The following is a 23,642-nucleotide window of genomic DNA, read 5'->3' as shown; positions in this document are numbered from 1 at the left end:
TGAACACGCACTTAAAAAGTATATTTTTTTTTATTTTAGTGTCAGGAACTAGGGATGGCGATCGAATAATCGGAGAATCGATCTTTTGGACCAAATAGATTGTCATATTATTTTCTTTTAAACGCGGGCGAAGCCGCGGGCAAAAACTAGTTTATTATAAGTATAGATAAGCGCCCCTAGCGGATTGTATCAGGACTGATTGGAAATGTATGGGAAATACATAAACAAATACAAAAACAGTCATTTTTTCAAAACGTAAAAACTTATTAAGGGTACTGGTTTGAAGGATTTGGTAATAAATGCGAATTTGCTAACATGGTATGTTCCAACTTAGTCCTTACGACCGTCTCATTTTCATTTTTGGCGGACCTGACATACTCTATTATTTCGCGTCGAGCGCTGAATAGATGTAAATGGACCACACTACCCATTTTCGGTGGACTTCATGCTCGTTGGCTACCGAATAACATATAAAAACTCTCATTAGCTTGAGTTTCATACGAAACAAACTGGTGAGGTTAGTTTGAACTTGTTTTGAACACCTTATTTTAGTCACAATAGTTACCTCGTTACTACTGAGTTAGCTCAAAGTTTATAGAAAATGGTTAAAAAGGCTTTAGTTAAGCGTCCTACACTGAATAACTGATTTGAGGATTTACGTACAATTAAGTGTTATATATAAAAATATTCGATACATAACTCAATATAGCTACAGATTTTATACACATTTTGAAAACTGGATTTTGTCTTTTTCTATAACAAAATAAATATTTGGAAATATTTAAATTCAATATTACTAATCAAAAAATTACTTAATTGAAATTTTAATAAAACACATTGGTTGTTTAATAGGCTAGAAAAATGATTTACAAATTTTTAGCAAAAAAATATTTTCTTAATTTATTATAGCATTTCTTCTTATATATAGATTTATAGAAGGAACTACAATAATATACAAGAAGTTATCTTTTCTGCCGATCAGCGGTATAACATGAAGCAAACAGCCAGAGGATTTAAACCGAGCCTCCGTATCAGGCCGGATTTCCGGCGAACGGGACCTTCAGAGAAAAATTCAACCGACTAGATAAGCAAGTCAATACTCAATGTTTAAAATGAAAAGTTGCGCAATATAATACTCTTATATTATATAATTTTATAGTGACAATTTCAACGCCTTGTAAGGTTAATTACGTAAGTATTATGATTGCAAATTAATAAAACTAATTGCATATTGACCGAATTTAAAAATAAAGCTTAATAATATATTTTTTAAATAAACCATTTAAAAAAAAACTTAACAGAAATTTATGTGGGAGAATGCTTCATTTCATATATATAAATATTCCGTTTTTAAAATCACATGATATTAATTTCGAACTACCGCTCCGTATTAACAATTGGCTACCCGTATCATGGTATAAAAAAGGGGCGCGCAACTGTCAACAGATCAGAAGTTGTCCAATAGTGGGCACGGCACGGTGGTGCTCTGAACTGTTTGGTGTTTTGCTTGGGTGTTATTGTTACTATGGTGGCATTAACGCTTATTCATTTAATTATTTTAACTATATTTTTATAAATATTGGTTAAATTAGTTGAATCGAAATACCATTGTAGATCTACCTACCGGCGCGCCCACATCAGAATCGGGATAGGATACGCCCTTTTATTACGTAATAGTTTTAAAGTAACGGTAACAGAAGATAATCAACCGCGTGTATAGGAAGTGTTCTACTGAAGAATTTATCGTGGCTGTACTCCTGACGACAGTTTGGGACGCGCAATGGAGGCGATATTGACAAGGCCTTCGACATTGGAGGAGCTGTGTGTGAAACACATGATGAAACCGGTTGCGTGAGTAACGTGTACGGTTTGTCTAAATATTGTAATAATTTTATGTGCATTATTTTAGCAAGCGTGTGAAAGCAACCGCAAGCTTGGGTACCGCAAGCTTGGGTATGAAAATTGAGGAGGTGGAAGGTGGTTTGCATCATCCATGTTAACCGTCTACGTAATTAAGACTCATTGGCGCCGAGACTCATTGGCGAACGATTGGCGCTCCGGTATGATCAAACAAATGGTTTTTATATTTTCGATTGTTAAACTTGCTATTTATTTGCTTTTTGAAAGTTATTAAAGATTATAAGAATCACTAATATGAAAATGTTTGGTTATGTGCGAAAAAATAACAATCATACGTGTAAGTACCGACATGTTTTTAGAAATGTTTTGGGTTTTTAAAATTTCGAGTAATTTCAACTATGCTTTTCACAGTTTCGTTGCTTATAGCAACTCATTAAGAGGCGATCCTTACTTATGCTAAATAAGTAGATGAATAGCGATCATATTCTTTTAAATTATTACGCTGCAAAAAATATTTTAAGATTGTGAATACAAGTTCTGATATCTACCCTTTTGTATGTATTCGTTGTAATGCATTTAACATTCGTAATAAACTCCCAGTCTTAAAATAAAACTAGTCACAATGAAGATTATTTTTGAAGTAAAAGGTTTGATAAATCAGGTAGCATACTTTTTACCATCGCAATTCCATGGCCCGTAAATATCGTAAGTTTTATTTCTAGTTTCACCTGGAACACCGTGATAGCTATCGGTGATGGCCTTATTATTATTGCAAATGCATAGATTACATTTGTATTGTGGTCATTGAAACTCTCAACCAATGCTTGTCATATTTAATAGGATGCTATCTAATAATATTTACCTAGCGCTTGTTCCCAGAATCTGTAAAAGCTGCTTATTGGGGGGTTTTGTAACAACACTTGACTTGTGATGTCGACGTGGACGAAACTTGAATGAAAATGTAACATTTAGATTTTGGTGGTTACAATTTACGAAGTATACATGGAGGTAAAGCTGAAGAAAAGGAGTTTGATAGTGTTCGCATTGTAACCCCAACGGTGTATTGGACTAGGTAAAATGGTGAATTAACGTAAGTTATAACTTATTAATAAACCTTCAGTCTTCTATGTTTTTCACATGTTTTTTGTGACATAATGTGTAACTACTTGCAATCCACTTTCAAATTTTCATAAGTAAAGAGAATCGAAGCTTAGCTGACTGTAGAAAAAAACAGTTACTATAATGGTACAAAGCTGTAAGCATTTTGATCGGTCAAATGTGTTTAAAGGTTTAATTTAATAAAGACAATTCATCAGCCTCGCTCGGAGTCGATCAAGTATTTTTAATAATAACTTAAAGTTGAACTTGTTTTACAGTAGTTTAAATTGTTATTGGATCTTCTTTCTTATTTTGTGTCATAGTAAATAATACCTTTCGAGATGACGTACATCACGATCCTAGACTTTACGTGTGATATTATATTATGTTGGTACCTTTAGTGAATACTTTAACAGTGGTAAGTCAACTATACCATCATGTAATCTAGCTAACAATCTAAACGTTTTAATTATTCATTGACATAAGGAGTTTATTGTTATTTTATTTAGTTTTGTAACTGTGCAGATGACGACATTACGTCTAGATATACGACTGTGGATATAACAAATTCAAAATATTCACGCATGCAATGTTTATATTATACGAAACAATTCGGCATGTTTTTCTCCTTTTCATAACTTTATCGTCGTTACACTCAAGCAGGTAAAGTTTGTAAAGGTGGTAGAAACTTTTATGGTCCGGCAATACCAATACCATACAGCAGTGTTAGGCTCTGCTGTGTTGAAGATATTGATGGCCCTCAGTAGCCACTTACCATCAGGTGGACTGCATGCTTGTCTGCTACTTCTAAAATTTGGTTTAAAGTTTTTGTGTGTGAGCGAATATTATGTATAAATCAATCCGGGACGAAATAACGTTATTTGTAGGTATACTTATTATTCTTGCAAATGGTTAATTACAATAACTTTTGGAAGTTATTCACAATTTCTGGTGATAACAGATACTGTTACGTATGTGTTATATTAAATTGAAATAGGTAATTCTATTATTATCAGATATTGTATCTATTGGAACTTGCGGTTCATACCAGAAAATATTCGTTATTGTTTTGTGTTCATACTGTTTCGACCGCTGTTTGTTATTCTACGAATTAAAATGTATATCTTTGCAGATTTATAAGTCAAAGTCAGGTTCGGACGAGCAATTATATACCTACTGCAAGTTCTGATAAAATTCGAAAAATCGAATACTGCAAAAAGAAAAAGAGACAAGAGAGTACATACACTACTGTCAAATTGGACTCTGCAATGTGTGATCATTATTGTGTGGTAAAGACTTTGTTTGCAGCAATGCCTATCGCACAAACGAAGGTAATTGTAATAATCAAGGTAAAAGTAAAATGATATAAGGTAAATAATATAATGAAGGTAGGATGACTCCAATAACTTTTTACGTTTAATGACCTGGTTTTCGTTGTAATGTAACTGTGGACTTCAGAGTGTTATTTCGTTGGCATTTGACGTCATCACATGAACGGTACGAACTATAGCTCATGTTATGGTAAGGCAATAGTATTTTAATTATTTTATTAAGAATAACGACCACGGAGTACTTGCTGCTCTGATATTTTCTTTACTGTATGTAAAGTTGACATTAAAACTGTTTTGAACGTGACAATTCACTTTATTATTATTTTCACACATTTGTGTTGTAGACATCAGGTTTTTCGGTTTGAAATTAACTTTTACTTTTTTATTTTTATGCTTGTTACAGCTTATTTGTTTACAGTTCTAAATAAGAAAAGCACTCGTGCATGGTTTTGAGCAGGTCTGGAATAGTTTCTTATAAAATTCTGTCATAGTCAAATGAGCTGACTTAAAAGGCATTAATGATTTTCAAGAAATCCTGTCTGAGATAGTCAGACACATTATAACAAATTCGGTAAAGGAAGACATCGTGAAGAACTACACATCGGGAAATATATTCTCAAGGGTATCTGGAGTCTCTACCCAGTGTACGTTTGGCGATGCAGAAGACTATGCCATAGATTTAAGCGAGCCAAACGAAAAGATCTGTAGATTTTACTCTCAAACCATGAACGAAACGCGGAGCTCTCTCGTTATATCGTATATAATTATTGACTATACATATAATGTAATGTGTTTTCAGACTACGAGAACATGTGCTATGGAAAGTAAACTATTTGAACATGTCAGATGACTGTGAACCCTGTGAAGCAATGACAGTATCGACAGTCAAAAATCTGGTAAAAACTTTGTGTTTCTCTTGAGTACCTGCGAACTTTGGAACTGTATGTGGATTGTAAGTTCAGTGTTATCGGGATTGTCTTGCATATCGATGATTGTCTGGCCAACAGTCATGTTTATGTTTGATAATAACCCGAGTGCCATGTGACTTGGCAATTCTTTTCAGGGAATAATCAATTATGTACGTACGTTATGTGACTTAACGAATGTTTTTGATGTCATGTGACTTGACATCAGCCTTGTGACTTGGCAATTCTTTTCAGGAAATAATCAATTATGTACGTACGTTATGTGACTTAATGAATGTTTTTGATGTCATGTGACTTGACATCAGCCATGTGACTTGGCAATTCTTTTCAGGAAATAATCAATTATGTACGTACGCTATGTGACTTAGCGAATTTATGATGTCATGTGACTTGACATCAGCCATGTGACTTGGCAATTCTTTTCAGGAAATAATCAATTATGTACGTACGTTATGTGACTTAATGAATGTTTTTGATGTCATGTGACTTGACATCAGCCATGTGATTTGGCAATTCTTTTCAGGAAATAATCAATTATGTACGTACGCTATGTGACTTAGCGAATTTATGATGTCATGTGACTTGACATCAGCCATGTGATTTGGCAATTCTTTTCAGATAATAATCAATTACGTACGTAAGCTATGTGACTTAGCGAATTTATGATGTCATGTGACTTGACATTAGCCATGTAATTTGGCAATTCTTTTCAGGAAATAATCAATTATGTACGTACGCTATGTGACTTAGCGAATTTATGATGTCATGTGACTTGACATCAGCCATGTGATTTGGCAATTCTTTTCAGATAATAATCAATTACGTACGTAAGCTATGTGACTTAGCGAATTTATGATGTCATGTGACTTGACATTAGCCATGTGATTTGGCAATTCTTTTCAGGAAATAATCAATTATGTACGTACGCTATGTGACTTAGCGAATTTATGATGTCATGTGACTTGACATCAGCCATGTGATTTGGCAATTCTTTTCAGATAATAATCAATTACGTACGTAAGCTATGTGACTTAGCGAATTTATGATGTCATGTGACTTGACATCAGCCATGTGATTTGGCAATTCTTTTCAGATAATAATCAATTATGTACGTAAGCTATGTGACTTAGCGAATTTATGATGTCATGTGACTTGACATCAGCCATGTGATTTGGCAGTTCTTTTCATGTGACACGACCATTTATTTACACTATTAGACACCGGTTATGGGGTTAACCAATTAAAGTTACGTGTTTTGTGTACCATGAGATTTGGCTTCTGTGGTTAAAATTGAGACTATATTATCCGCGAATCTAAAGTAGTTTATCCACTTCTTTAATATTATTGAATTTGATTTTTTTAAACTTTTGTTCGCGAGCCGTAACGGCTGCTCGTCAGAATGGCCGTGTGGGAGAATGCTTCATTTCATATATATAAATATTCCGTTTTTAAAATCACATGATATTAATTTCGAACTACCGCTCCGTATTAACAATTGGCTACCCGTATCATGGTATAAAAAAGGGGCGCGCAACTGTCAACAGATCAGAAGTTGTCCAATAGTGGGCACGGCACGGTGGTGCTCTGAACTGTTTGGTGTTTTGCTTGGGTGTTATTGTTACTATGGTGGCATTAACGCTTATTCATTTAATTATTTTAACTATATTTTTATAAATATTGGTTAAATTAGTTGAATCGAAATACCATTGTAGATCTACCTACCGGCGCGCCCACATTTATTATTTATTTCAGTAATTCTTCACGTACTCTTTTTTTACTTTTAATGAGATTCTGCGTAACGAAGGTGTTGCGATACACCTTCACTATGCAGAGTTCTATGCATTAATGAGGGTAAATGTAGTTTCTACTGTTTCCCTATAATGCATGAGGAATCGATTCTACCGTTTCCAATGACAGAAAGATAACAGCCAAGATAACAGATACAGCGCGATCACACAAAAGCTGACCGTCAGCGCATTACCTACTTTTCTATTGATATCTTTCGATATTCTTTTGATATCACATGGAATCGTCATACGTCATACGTCACTATGCGTTGTATTGTTAATATAGAGTTTACCTGGAGCTAACTATAACATAATATAATATAAATAACGATATATAACATAATATCAACTGCTTTGAACACGCACTTAAAAAGTATATTTTTATATTTTAGTGTCATTAAAATAATATCTAACTTTCTATGTTTAGTTGTAGATGTTATAATTTTCTTTATTTATTTTACAAGGTAATAATATAAAATGAAATGCTTGGTTCGTAGTATCTTTGTAGGTAGTTTCGGTATTTCTCCTCTAAGTCGAAGTAAACTTTTAGCTCGTGAAGGCTTAGAACCGGTTCTTTTAACTTCAGTCTAGTATTGACTGGCTTATCTTTTCGGTTGGAATTTCTCTAAAATTCTCTCTCGGAAACGTGACCCGATACATTACTCGTTGGTTCAAAAGAATACTACTTACTTTATTTATCTTTTAATACATGGTGGATTTTTCATTTCAGGATCGTTCCCAGTTAGGGTAAAAGATTTAAAAAAATCTTATGATACAGTTTTAATTTTTATTAAAATCATATTCGTATCTTTCAGCATTTTTCGCTGATCACAGTTCGTTCCAGATTGGGCAATAAGGCCTATTTGAAAAAAAATCACCTTATGTGTCGGCCTTGTAAGTACTGGATATGTTGTAAATATAATGAAAGTGACCCTAAAGGGCCTTTTTCCTGTCGCGCATGTTTACGACACGCTCTTGTCTCACGCGCAATCCGCACACGTGAAATAGCTCACCTATGTCTCTTTCCGACGCGCGTGTGTAGGAAAGGACAGAATGCAAGTGGCACGCATTCCATGCGTGTGTGAACATAAACATGCGTGACAGGAAAAGCTCACTTAATTAAAATTTTATGTACGCTAATAATTTTAGTATCAAATAAAATACAGAGAAGTTCAACACACTAAACTAGTTAATGAAAGTACATAACTACTGAATTAAATTCAACTAATATTAAATGAAAATTCACTCCCAAGAAGCAGATTGAGTTATATACGAGGCGGTAAAAGTTGCAGTTGAAACAAGTAGCATTTCAGGTATTCAATTTCCGAACTACACACAGTCAGATAAACTTTTTTGAAACTACATAAAAAAATTGGATACAAAGAAATAGTTTATTATAACAAAGTTAATGCTTGTAGCATTTAAACGTTTGTCATAAGTACATGCGCTTGAAAAGTGCTTGATTACGTGTGTTGAACCATTTTTTTCAAAATTATCACGATATTAAGATAGCGAAAGAATGGACGGTGAAGGAGTGTGATTATGTAATGGAAGCATGAATATGATCGAGTCGATAAATAGGATAGGAATTTTAATTGATCGATTGACATTGTTAATGTTACGAAACACCTAAAACTAGTATAGCCCGCGTAAAACTGCTAGTACGCTTTGAATATAGAAATGAATCGCGTCGCCATCGCAAATTGTATGACTACACCTGCTCGCAACAACTTCAGAGCGGACTAGCAGTTTGGCGAGGACTATACAGTGTTAAGCCTTAGAACGCTCTTAAAACCTAAACAACAGCTTATATCAGTTTCAAAAGGTAAATAGTTATAATACTGATTTTCACAGTAACCATGAAGAGATCTTTAAACTTAAGCTATATAATTAAATTTTCTATTTAAAAAAATAGTTGCTCGACTTAGCGGGCTCTCTACCGTGCCCCAAAAAACCGATTGCACCCCGAAAATGCTTTCCTAACTATTGGAAGAGATCCTTGTTTAGCAGTTAGACATAAAAAAAGTTGTACCCATATCCATATTGACTGTGTGTCAGGCACCGAACCAATCGAACACTCCAAAATAATTTTGTGAGTGAATATTGGAAATGCAGCAAGGAATAAATAATGAATATGATCGAAAACTTTAGCAACATAGGGCGGAGCGGAGTGGTGAACTATGTTGCGGGTATTATTCGCGGAGAATAATAGTAATAAAGAGACGAATGGGCTTCTTTCATCATCAACCCATAAATCTTACACTGCTGGGTCTCCTCTCATAATGAGAAGGATTAGGCCATTGTCCACCGCGCTGGCCAGTGCGTATTAGTAGACGTTACATACCTTTGAAATTGTTATTTCTTTTATCTCTCAGGTATGCAGGTTTCCTCACGATGTTCCCGTTCACCGTTTAGCAAGTGATAATATATTTCTAGTACGCACATAATTTCAAAAAATCAGAGGTGCATGCCTGGGATTTGAACCTCGGACCTCTCAATCGAGAGCCGAGTTTCTTAATCACTAGCTATCACTACCTTTACTGAATGGGCTTCCTTAAAATGAAGTAATAAATAAGTATGAAGTTCACGTGATAGAATGATAAATAAAGTCGCTAATAAGCAAAAACTTCATCTAATGATAAATGGTCATGGACAGCTGGATATTAGTTATCAACATTAAATAGGGTCGCTGTTATATCTGAAGTTAGTCATATAATTAAATACGTTGCTACACTGGATCATTTCGTGTAAGTTTCTTTAAACCAACATTGGTTAGATTAATACCGTAGCGGTAATATTGCTGTAATCAAGCAGAAATAGGAGTGATGTTATCGAAGTTCAATAAGATCACTAGACCGCTACAAATTATGGTTCTTACTTTGTACTGTAATATAACAATTACCAAGGATGTAAGGATTCGAAAGATTAAATGTTCGATTGCCAGGCGCGCTTCTGATCTTCAAGTTATGTGCGTATTAAGAATTATTTTTCCACACTCATTACCTGTATTTATTCATAAATTGAAAATAACTATCTTTTACGAACAGTTTAATATAATATGCTCTTGTTTTTTTTTTAAATAACACATCAGCGCGCAAACGGAAGAAAAACGCTCTATAAGTAACCCTTACTGCTCTCAGTTCCTAAAACCAAAACAATTTAGAACGATGTAAGAGATCTTCTTAGAATCAAAATAATTTAGGACGGTGTGAGAATTTAAACATCACCCTTGCCTTGTTTCAATTACATTCCTCGTGTTGATCTACCCGGTGTCCCTATTTAAGGCGATGCCTTGTATATTTACATAATTATAGAAACAAGACGGGGTAAGAAATGGCGAGTGAAGCTAAGTAACCCTTTACTCTTAACGCCCGCATTATTTATAAGACACCTCCATTTATTGTCTAATTTACCTTTTATGGCCCTGCTATCTGTGTCCCTTTAAGTTGAAATGGTTTTCTTTGTCAACTCCTTGCTGGGGCATCCGCCCCACTGCTGGGCATCGGTCTGAGAGTAAAAGGAGTTTTAAAGTTTAGTTTTAAAGTGCTAATCGATGGACACAAAAAAGAAAAACAACACGAGGGAACCTGCATACCCAATGTGCAAGTTTTCTCACGATGCTTTTCTTCACCGTTTAAGCAAGTGATAATTATTTTTTATTCAGTAGTTCATTAAATTGTAATATGCAAATAACTTTGAAAATTTATTTCTAGGATTTGAAACTCAGTCTCCCCGATTGAGAGGCCTAGTCACAATAACTAGAGGCCGCGTTACAACCTAGTGGTTTGGTAGCCTAGTGACTATCACTATTTTCTTATTAATTATAAATAACGGATAGCATACCCTTCCTACACGCTAACGCCGCGAGCAGATCTCGTACGTAATATCCGACAACCCCCAACTTGTTTACACGAGAGTATTATCGGTTCGCGCATGTAAGCCAGATACATTAAAAGTAATGTTTTCCTTCGCTGTGTAACGAAGTGATAATTAATTTCTAAAGCGGACATAAATTTAAAAAAAATATTCATAAGGTTTGAATCTTAAATTCCTGACAGGGAGGCGGAGTTTCAATCATTAGGCTATTACTCCTTTTTTACTAATCGATGGATAGCATGATACCCTTACTACTCGCTAACGCCGCGAGCAGATCTCGTACGTAACATCCGACAACCCCCAACTTCTTTACACGAGAGTATTATCGGTTCGCGCATGTAAGCGAAACACATTAAAAGTAATGTTTTCCTTCGCTGTGTAACGAAGTGATAATTAATTTCTAAAGCGGACATACATTTCAAAAATATTCATAAGGTTTGAATCTTAAATTCCTGACATGGAGGCGGAGTTTAATCACTAGGCTATCACTATTTTTTTACTAATCGATGGATAGCATAGATACCCTTTCTACTCGCTAACGCCGCGAGCAGATCTCGTACGTAATATCCGACAACACCCAACTTGTTTACACGAGAGTATTATCGGTTCGCGCATGTAAGCGGGATACATTAAAAGTCATGTTTTCCTTCGCTGTGTAACGAAGTGATAATTAATTTCTAAAGCGGACATAAATTTAAAAAAATATTCATAAGGTTTGAATCTTAGATTCCTGACAGAGAGGCCGAAGTTTAATCACTAGGCTATCACTCTTTTTTTACTAATCGATGGATAGCATGATACCCTTACTACTCGCTAACGCCGCGAGCAGATCTCGTACGTAATATCCGACAACCCCCAACTTGTTTACACGAGAGTATTATCGGTTCGCGCATGTAAGCGAGATACATTAAAAGTAATGTTTTCCTTTGCTGTGTAACGAAGTGATAATTAATTTCTAAAGCGGACATAAATTTAAAAAAATATTCATAAGGTTTGAGAAAAATTATTCATGAGGCTTAAGTCTAAGATCCTCTGATAGAGAGGTCGAGTTTTAATCATTAAGCTATCACTATTTTATTATTAATCGACGGATAGCATACTCTTCCTACACGCAAACGCCGCGAGCAGATCTCGTACGTAATATCCGACAACACCCAACTTGTTGTTTACACGAGCGTATTATCGGTTCACGCATGTAAGCGAGATGCACTGAGAGTAATGTTTTCCTTCGCCATTTAACCAAGTGATAGGTAATTTCTAAAGCGGACATAAATTTGAAAAATTATTCATAAGGTTTGATTCCTGACAGAGAGGCGGAGTTTCAATCATTAGGCTATTACTCCTTTTTTACTAATCGAAGGATAGCATAGATAACCTTACTACTCGATTACGCCGCGAGCGGATCTCGTACGTAATATCCGAAAACACCTAACTTGTTTACACAAGCGTATTATCGGTTCGCGCATGTAAGCGAGATGCACTGAAAGTACATTAATTAGTTGAGCAAACTCCGGTGTCTCATTATGATTAGGCGTGGTTTGAGTCGAAGCGAGTTCGCTAACGGGCTCCTCTTAATTGGGTCTTTAGATGGATTAATTATCGCTTAGTTGTTCCTTAACTTGGAGTTTTGGATAAGCTTTCCTTAAGTAATATTCTTGTGTTTAAAGATTGAAAAATACTTAACAAATTGAGTTATAGTAAAGCTTTCAATTGTGTCTTTGATTATAAGTAGTTTTAGTTCACTAAAAGTGGTAAAATTCTGTGTGGTTCTGCTCCGGAGGCCCCGCTGCATCATTTATTTCCGCGTAATAATAGCAGGGGTTCCGCTTTGAATGGTGTGATACGGGAGACTTACTTATGCAAGGCATTACAACATAGTCTTTAAGGATAGTAAGGCATCTGTACCCAATCTCAGGTAAGAATCTAATTTTATCGAATTCCAGATGTCTATCAGCAGTGGCTACTTACTATCACTGCATGCTAATTTCCTATTTCAATATTATAAAAATACTAAATACAAAGTAAAGTATAGTACAATTTGTATATACACACGATATATTACCCTATATGTTAAAGTATCGCTTACAATATATCTTTACCGACAGGCTAATGGCTTCTACGACATAATAGCTTGTAAATCAACGAGTCGCTTATCTTCCTTGTCTATGCTATTACGGAAAACCTATCCTATAACGCAACACCGAGTAATATTGTGTTAAATTTATAGAAATAAACTAGTGGTGCCCGCGGCTTCGCCCGCATTTTAAAGAAATAATATGACATACATAAAACAGAAAATTTGTACCTGCATTGGAATGACAGTGGTGCCATCTGTCGAAAATTGGTCTTACCAACTCCCAAACCCTCGTGGGCTCTTGGACAACAACTTTGCTAAAGATAATCACTTGATCAAATGCATAGTTTCCGATTCTATAACTACTTACGAATTAAAAATTAATTAAAAGAACCTTTTCCCACTGACTAGATTGTGAATCTAAACCATTCTCAAGTCCCCTTGAACACACACTACAAATTTCATCAAAATCAGTCCAGTCGTTTAGGAGGAGTTCAGTGACATACACACGCACATAAGAAATATATATATAAAGAAAGAATTGAATCGATACGAGAGTATATTTGGGTAAAATAATATATAGAGCAAGTGTAGAATATATTAAATCACCGCTTTCCGATCAAGTAAGGCAGCCGACATTTTTTCATTGATTTATAGATGTTGATAAAATCCTTGAAAACATTTTATTACAATTAAAGAACTGTTACATATACAATAATTTACGGATAGTATAGCTCTCAAAGTTGGTTTCTACCTACAGGGTTCTCCCTTTGTGGTTTAACTCCGTGGCAGCAATGTACACATATTACTGCGTTATAAACCAATATCAAACGCCGCTGTGTCTATGTAACAAGCCTCGTACAAGTAACATTCTAACATAGTCTCCGGTAGCAATGATTCGGAAAAAATTAATCGTGATTACGGATCTTTTAGATATCTAGGGTTTGCAGAGATCACTTATAATAAGTTGGTGTCCATTTTCATGCTTTAGCAAGGTACATTTCAAAGAATATAAACAGTTTCTGAAATATTCTCCTATAAAATACTTAATGAAAAACCTTACAAACGTAGTAGCCTCTACGATTTTTGAAAATTCCCCTCGAATTCTCCGGTCTGCCATCATCAGACCCTGATTTATAATAGGACAACCTTGAAAATATATTTTTTTCAACAAAAAAAAAACATCTAAATCGGTTCATAAACGACGTAGTTATCCGCCAACAAACATAAAATAAACGGTATATACGAACATATTAAAAACTAGGTATCGCTTGTGTGCGCTCGCTGCTAAAGCAGCTCGCGGAACGGTTGTCTTCTTTAGTTTTGCGTGCAAAATTTTTTTACATTTTTTCCCCTATATTGAAGTTTTATTAATTCTGATTGGGGCTGTTTGGAAAAGATATGAGTTAATATTTGCAAAATACCAAGAATTTGGGTCGTGATTTTTTTGTCTATAAGCCATACATTTTAAAGACATAATAAGGAGACGAAAGCTTGAAATATTACATACAAAAATAACTATTTATAAAAATTGTTATTTCTTGTATGACAACACTAAAATATTTTTTTATCAAAATGTGCAGAATGTTAGTACCTACAAACGCCTCATACATTCTAATGATATCAATAGAAGGCAACAGCTTGAAATATAGCATACAAAAATACATATATATGAAAATTATTATTTCTTGTATGGCAACACTTGAATATTTTGTTACCAAAATGTGAAGTCTATTAGTACCTACAATCGCGTCATACATTATTAGGTTGTCAAAAATATACAAAAGCTTGAAATATAACATACAAAAATGCATATGTATGAAAATTATAATTTTTTGTACGGGAACACTGAAATATTATTTTACCCAAATGTTAATACTTCTAGTATCTACAAACGCCTCATACATTGGAATGACATCAAAAGGAAACAACAGCTTGAAATATGACATACAAAAATACACTTGTATGAAAATTATTATTTTTTATATGGCAACACTGAAATAATTTTCCACCAATTTATACAGTCTATAACTACCATTAAACGCCTCATACAGAAAACGGACGTTTAGTGATGCTGGGCTTGGTGGTGGTGGTATTTAAAGGGAGACAACAGCACGAAACACCACATACAAAAATACAAATGTATGAAAATTACTATTTTTTGTATGGCCACACTAAAATATTTTTTTATCAAAATGTGCAGAATATTAGTACCTACAAACGCCTCATACATTCTAATGATATCAACAGAAGACAACAGCTTGAAATATTGCATACAAAAATAAATATATATGTAAATTATTATTTTTTATATGGCAACACTTAAATATTTTGTTACCAAAATGTGAAGTCTATTAGTACCTACAATCGCGTGATACATTATAACGTAGTCAAAAATTTACAACAGCTTGAAATGTGCCATACAAAAATGCACATGTATGAAAATTATTATTTTTTGTATGGCAACACTGAAATATTTTTCCACCAATATGTACAGTCTATAAGTACCATTAAACGCCTCATACAGAAAACTGACGTTAAGTGATGCTGGGCATGATGGTGGTGGTCTTTAAAGGGAGACAACAGCCCGAAACACCACATACAAAAATACAAATGTATGAAAATTATTATTTTTTGTATGGCAATACTAAGATATTTTTTAATCAAAATGTGCACAATATTAGTACCAACAAACGCCTCATACATTCTAATGTTACCAATACAAGACAACAGCTTGAAATATTACGTACAAAAATATATATGTATGAAAATTAATATTTTTTGTATGGCAACACAAAAATATTTTTTTACCAAAATGTGCAGTCTATTAGTACATACAAACACGTCATACATTATAACGTTGTCAAAAATTTACAACAGCTTGAAATGTGACATACAAAAATGCACATGTATGAAAATTATTATTTTTTGTATGGCAACACTGAAATATTTTTTTACACATTGGTACAGTCTATAAGTGCCATTAAGCGCCTCATACAAAAAAATGACGTCAAATGGTGGCAACAGCTTGAAATCTTCGATAATCCTGTAGAAAATGCATTTGTATGAAAACATTTTTTTTGTATATGGCAACATTGGATTTTCGATTTTTTACGTAGGGTCCATTTGAAATAAAAAATATCTCCCATACATAACTTATATGCTCTGTCTACGGTTTCCGCCCAAGTACTCAAAATATGAAAATCGTGAAAAAAAATTCTGTATCCCAGTGTTGCCAGTCGATTAAGATGAAAATGGTCAAATGTCATTACGGCACCCAAAAAAAATAGTTCTGTGAAAAAAATTCATTAAAAATATTTCTCCTTCTACTTTTTACATTTTTGTTGCCCAATCCAGCTCGGCCGCCATCTTGAATTTTGAAAGTTTCAGATTTTTCCCATACACACGGAGGCTAATAAAAAATTCCACTCATACATCAAACCCACCCCCCACCATTCCTTCAGGTCGATGAAGTCGATTTTTCGTAAAACTGAAAAAAAAATCCTGCGGCCAGTGTTGCCAGTCGACATCGACGAAAATGGTCAAATGTCATTACGACAGCCAAAAAAAATATTCCAGTGAAAAATTTTCATCAAAAATATTTCTCCTTCTACTTTTCATATTTTTGAATGAAAAGTTTGAAAAATTGTAAGAGTGGGGAGAAAAAAACTCAAACCTGGCAACACCTCGGACCGAGCCCCATGACCGCCCCGAATAAAGCAAATCGCTCAAACGTTGCCAACCTCCGAATATTTCACTTCAAAAAATCTGTTTTTTTCATACATTTTACAAATCGCCTAACAGACGACCCGCCATCTTGTTGAAAAAAAAAAATAAATCCGATTTGGCAAAATTGAGGATATATCCGAGAAAATTTTAAAAAATGGCAACAAAATATTAAAAATCCCAAGAGATACGACCTCCCAAAAACACCTCAAAAATTGAAAAATTTCAAACTCAAATATCTCGGCGGCCATCTTGGTTTTTCATTTTTTTTCAATTTCATCGTAACACCCACCTGAATATTATTCGAAAAAGAAACAAACATCAGCATAAAGTCAATAAATGAAAAAGTTAAAATTTTTAAATCGGCCGCCATCTTGAATCTATGGCATCTCATATTTTTCCCTTTGCCTCGGGTGGGAGAGGAGAAAACCCGCCATAGACAACAAAGTCGCTCCTAGACGGCATCATGGAGAACGGCATGTCAGTCAGTCAGTGGTAAGTTCAGGATTATATATATATAAATAATATAAAATAATAATATAATATAAAACTATAAGTACTCTAGTGTCCACTAAGGTCTAAAGTCTATAAAGATTAAGTATCTATTAAGGTTTTTTATAGCAATCCGCGCTACGCCTCGCGATATTACCTGTTATTATAATTATAAATATTCTGGAGATTTTAGTTCTTATTATTTATCTACAATAAAAGTAGCTTCATCTACTTCTTGTCTTTTCTTATTACGAAGAAACAAAACCTACGTTTTTATATTACTCAAGTCATAGACACTTTCATCTATTTTTGTGTTTGGAAAATATTAAAAATATGTAGTTTTTAGATAATTTACGAACGAAACAATATTTCTCCGCACTTTTTCCTCGATTTCGTGTTTTTGCACGACATGCGCAGTCAAGTAGTAAAAAAAAATAAGTGTAGTTTCAGAAATTACCTAGTAACATATAAAAGTAACATATAAACACTCCTAACATATAAAAGTCTTATATTATTGCAGATATACGATTCAGCTCTTGCCCCGTATCTCTGCATCGGCAACAATACATCTTCAACGACAACATAATGGCCGCGCAACACAATAGCGTATCAACGTGTCGCTTAAACTATAGCGTTATTGTAGACTTCAGTAAATTTAGCTTCTATAGTCGTGTGTTACAGAGCATTGAGTCTTATCAGGATTTAATCTTAACAAATGGTGTATTAAGCTTAGAAGTTTATTTTTAAACTTGTACGAGCGTTGCTACTCCTGAGGACTAAGCTAAAACCCCTTAGATAACTGTGTCTCTTGTAACTTCAGAGCTGAAGAAAACAGCGCTGTATTAGTCAAAAGGTGTGACGTTGGTATCTACGGAGTCGCATCATAGAGGGTTCCACCACTTGCCTTATACGTTTTCAGTGTTAAAAATTGCCTTACTTTATGCGAATCCATTGGGCTATAAGTACCTATATACCTACTAAAACTACGGGAATTGATTTGATGGTAGATATTTTATTACAACAATATTTTTTTTATGAATGTTTAATGAGCCGTTGATATCGTACTTACTTGTTACTGAATAGATGGCGTTATTTGTTGAACCTAATAGAAGCTGCTAATTATAAGAAACGAAAGGTATAAGATGTCATCTGAACCATTTTAATTCCTTGTATAATTTGCAAAAAGCTCCAAGAGCTGCGAGTGCTATTTTAATAAACTTTTTTAATCCAGCATAAAATAGCTTACATTACTTCTAGTATAAAGATATTATGTTTCACTAGCGCTTATGGTTAGTCTCAGAGGTACTTCAAATATAATTATGGAGTCCGCGCCACCGCCAAGTCCCCGAGTAAATTATTTTTAAAAGAAATTCCCTGTTTCTCTTCAGACTCTGGATACGTGTAAAGATATTTCTTAGTAAGTAAACTTTTACTATTACATTTTTTTAAGTTTATTTGTAAATTATTTTTGGAGTTTACTCCTTAAGAAACGATTTGAGTTATAAGGCCCGGTACGGAAATTTTATGAGGAGTAAAATCAAGTGTAACACGAAAAGTTGAGGCGTTACGTAGAAAGAGACAAACATATATATCCACACTTTACGCGCAACACCAGTGAAGTCACTGAATAGAAATGTCATAATTTTATTTTTTTGTACTAGTGACGTGAAGAAATGCGTTGTATCGGTAAAATAGATTCACAGACTACATATTAAAAGTATTTTTAGCCACAAATAAAACATAGATAATTTAAAATAAGCCAAATACGAAGGTGCTAAACTCGGACATGTATACATGTCCGTGGACGGTTACGGTACATTTTGTTTCGGACATGTATACATGTCGCTGGGCGGCAACGTATCCATTACAATCCCTCCTTTTTATTACAATCATCATATCCTCTCAAAAAGGAAGTAGCGTTTTTAACCAAAATATGAATCAAGAGTGCTTTTATTAATTTAAAATACAGTAAGTTCAAATTGAAAATTAGACGAGCTTACCTGTAAGCGAAGTCTGATTATAATTTTATGAATGGTGATCTGAAATATAATTGAGAATTACAATGTAGTATCCTTCTTCCCACTCGTCGGCATCGCGATTGTTTAGCCTTTAAAAACAAAAAAAGTTTAAAGACCACTGACACTGCGTATGACAGTGACAGCTCCGGATTCCTCACTTAATTTAGAGTCTATCATTTCCAACTTAGTCTCCTTGATAATATGCATGCTGTCTATATCTAGGAGACTCTTGTTCTTATTGTTGCAGTATGGGTTTTGATTTTTGGGAGGGTGGGTAATTATATTTCAGATCACCATTCATAAAATTATAATCAGACTTCGCTTACAGGTAAGCTCGTCTAATTTTCAATTTTATTTCATGGTGATCTGAAATATAATTGAGAATTACAATGTAGATGTTTAGAGACAACTGCAACAATGGGACATGTAATTAAATTAAAGATTTATTACCATACATATATATTATTATATGGATTTAATTACATTGCTGAATATTTATTTGTTCTGCATCATATGGATGAGATGTTGTGAAATCCATAGTGCTTAGTGAGATTTATTCTCAATAATAAAATATATATGTATATAAAAATACAATATGAAAATATCATATTAATAAGAATTTTTTCTCTTAATTAGGTATAATTATAAAATATACATAATTATTAGGATTGCTAACTGAATATTTACTCTTACTGTATAATATGGATGAAATGTTCTGAAACACATAGTACTAAGTGAGATTCCCTCTGAATTAGATGAAATAATATTCAGTGCAATAATAATGCAATATTTTTCTCTAAATATATTATTACTAAAATTGGCCAATAACAATAATAATAATAGTAATATTGTAATTTAGTCAGTGTTAATAATTATTCAATTCAAGCTTTTGCACCTTGCAAAAAATAAATACATACAAGGTCGAAAATATGTTTTCTACCCTCCATAGTATGTCATAATTATGTGTAGAATGAATTACTTGGTCAATTTTATTGACACAAATAATACTATTTCCTTTGCTATATAGCAATATGTGTATAAATATGTTTCATATGTGATGTGCATTATATAATAATGTACTTTTATATAATACTAAACTTAAATGTACCAGTAGGTACATTGTATGTATTCCAATATTATTAAAATAGGAAGCCATCCCATGTTGAATATTAAGGAATTAATACCATTATTTATTGACAAATTATGATTGGGTATTTGATTTGATCTTGGGATGATATATGCCCCATGTGAGATAAATTTATATTTTATGTTGTAGGTATACCTGGTATAATATTGGGTGTTATACCTACTTTGTTTCTTTATATTAGTGTGCATGTTCAGGAGGGACATGATCATTCTTAGATCAATGAAACATTTTAGTTTTATATGACTTCCTGTTTTTGTAGGTATATATCAGATTTGCAAAAGTTACTTATACTTTTTGCTGTACCATGCTTATGCATGCCCTCTGTAAAGTTACATATCTATATGGTTGGTTGGAAAGCTTATGATGTGTTTCCTTTTGAAATCCAATCTGACTTTCCATCTAACATCTTTTCCTAAAAATGTGTGTAACTATCAGTTATGTGTATGTAAAAATTGATATCAGTTTTCATAGCAGTATTTATGTATATGATTATTTCAAACCCCATTCATGACTAGACCAGAAAAGCTTATCTTGACTCAAAAGTATTTATGCTGAGCATTCCCAGGATTAATTCAGTTTTAATAAGTCAAATATTTTATAACTTCCATGGGGTTCTGGCTTACTTAGCCTGTAATGATTACTAACACAACTGGTTCTAGTTACAGCTCTGACAGTGATAACTTATAAAGTTATTACCCACATTTTTCTCCATCTTAATTCTTTAAGAAAAGGAAAGTAGATAAATCTTCTATATATAATAATTATAATAATAATTTGTATATATAATATAGTTTTCTTTGTTCCAGGCCAGATGTCTGCCATGTGTGTCCTATATAGTAACGTTCATCACACATACCCCTAAGGAATTCCTATTAATTCTAGGGATGCTAGATTTACATTTGAAAATTGATTGGACATGCAGCTTACTTTCTTTGTTTTATGTTTTATAAGAGCATCTAGGTATACCTAGGCATAAAAGACCCAAAGAAGATATCATATTAATGGCTGGCCATTCACATGATGTAATAATATTGTTATTACTTTTATATCATTAATGTGTCACATATTACTATGGTGGACATTATTTACCCTTAGCCTAAGCTTCATTATGAAATGAGAACAATTTCAGTTTTAGTGTAACTAACATAGACATTATGAAGACTTAAGTGCAATAGCAATTCTCATATTATGCTTGTCTTTATTCCAGGATTAATGGACTGCTGTGTTATTTTTTGACCTGATGACTGGTGTATAAATGTATGATGCATGTTTCTATATAAACCTGGTGTTGCTAAAGGAAATGTTTAAACAACAATATAAGCAGTATATTAATATTTGATTGCTTTTTGTAATGTTGGGAGTACCAGGCTTCTGTTGTAGAGCATTACATAGGCACCAATAATCTTTAGTCAATTTTTTCATGATGATCAGCCTCATATTTTAAGCAGTTTTACTGTACATGTAAAAGTGAAAAATATGTGCAGATATTTAATAATTACCCATATGTTTGTGGACTGAACTTCCAAACCTTTAATTATTACTGTATTTATTCCTATTGAGTCACTGAAACATAAGTGTAACGAAATCCAAAGTGTTAATTTTGTATAAATTCTCACATTTGTACATAAAGTTCACTCTTGACATTCACATATTTGCATTTATGTCACATATGCCATATAAATAAGTAATACTAAACAAGGTTTTTGAATTATTTACAAGTATGGACATTTATTATTTAGCACATTTGTATTGTTATAGTATTGCAGGTATTGTTATAGTACCTGGCCTTAGAATAAATCATAAAGGTATTTGTGTCCAAAGACAACTCCAGACTTCTGGATTGATTATCACTGTAAACCAGTGTATTAAATAGATAATTTAAAAACTTCAATTCAAGTTACATCTATATATAATAGAGTTATATATGTTATGTAAGCTCAGTGACTTTAAGTAGGTACTCTGTACCAGTAGTCAAGTGGTGCATTATAGTTCTGATTGTACTCCTTGATACAAATCTCCTTAGAGTTATACCTTAATAATACGAGTATTTCCTGAAATCCACAATATCTTGAAATACACCTAATCTGGATGTTAGGATATTCATATACCTAGCCCACAAGATATCAAATCAAACAGCTTTATATAGCTGGTAACTGATTAAATTTTATTATACATAATTTGTATATATGTGAGTAAGAGGTACTACAATATAATCCATGTAATATTGTTTACTTTGAGCCATGTATATATATGTGTAGGTACCTGTTATTTGCTTATAAAACAGCTGAAATTGAGTAGGAACTATAGAGTATCCATAACAAATCAATGGACTCTGCTCAATTGTGTTGAGGTATTAACACAGAATGCTACTATCAAAGCTAGGACTTCAGACGCTGGTTCCAATATATGAGATACTTATAGTATTCTTTCTTCATGTGACTAAAAATATATTGGACAGATATGTGTCAGTATCAATAAGCCGGAGTCTTGTTTGCTTAATCATTGTCCTCCTGAGGTGGTTCTTTTGAGAGAGCATGCCTTCTGTTCTATTTCAGGTTAACATGAAACAGTTGTCATGTATATACACCAGTGTGTATGTGATAATGTGAGGAGCACATCTATTACCATTTGAGATCGAGCATTGGATTAACTAGTATACAAAGATAATTTTGTCATCAATGTTGTAAGATTTTTATCTTGACGCCATATATTAAATTTTAATATCATATAACACAATTGATTTGTGTGGAACGACCAATCTCAACCAATTTCAAATTGGCAACGGGGTGCTGCATAAAACATTTATGTCACAAATGTCTATTTTAGACATTGTTTTCTGATAAGATAGTTAGTCTTCTATCATTTGTAATGCAGCTAAGTGAGTTTCAATGTCTTCAGTATGATTCCGTTACATGAGCTCATGAGCATCATGCTGTGCGGTGAATCCTGATAAGATTCTTATATGCACGGGGTTATATTTGTTATGGGTTAGCGCACCAGCAATGTGATGATTCCTATTTTCTGTTCTCCACCATGTATTGCACATATTTTTATCGTGTGTATTGTGGTGGAGCATAAATTACCTATTATGACCTTTATAGGTAGCACTAGTTAAAGTGTTATTCTGAGAAGAGCATCAAAATGTACCAGGTTGATTTCCTCAGTTCTCATTGGAATATGTTATTCATCCAGTTGCTTCACACATACCTCCCAATTTTAGAGAACTCTGATGATATTATTGTATTCACTCGTTGTCCCAGTATGTTGACATAATATTTTCCATTTCTGTTAGGACACTGTATATAAA

General features: G+C 33.5%; 1 long non-coding RNA gene across 1 annotated transcript; it reads left to right on the top strand.

Moving 5' to 3' along the window:
• The first annotated feature begins 19,270 nt into the window (after positions 1-19,270).
• Positions 19,271-21,850, top strand: LOC140755940 (uncharacterized). The gene is made up of 3 exons (XR_012103852.1): positions 19,271-19,516; positions 21,142-21,357; positions 21,543-21,850. It is a non-coding gene; the product is annotated as an uncharacterized LOC140755940 (long non-coding RNA).
• The last annotated feature ends 1,792 nt before the right edge of the window (positions 21,851-23,642 follow it).

This window comes from Epargyreus clarus, unplaced genomic scaffold (assembly GCF_041222505.1).
Source record: "Epargyreus clarus isolate Ecla_fem2 unplaced genomic scaffold, WU_Ecla_fem_2.2 ptg000034l, whole genome shotgun sequence".
NCBI classification, from domain to species: Eukaryota; Metazoa; Arthropoda; class Insecta; order Lepidoptera; family Hesperiidae; genus Epargyreus; species Epargyreus clarus.
This window is presented reverse-complemented; position numbering and strand designations above follow the sequence as displayed.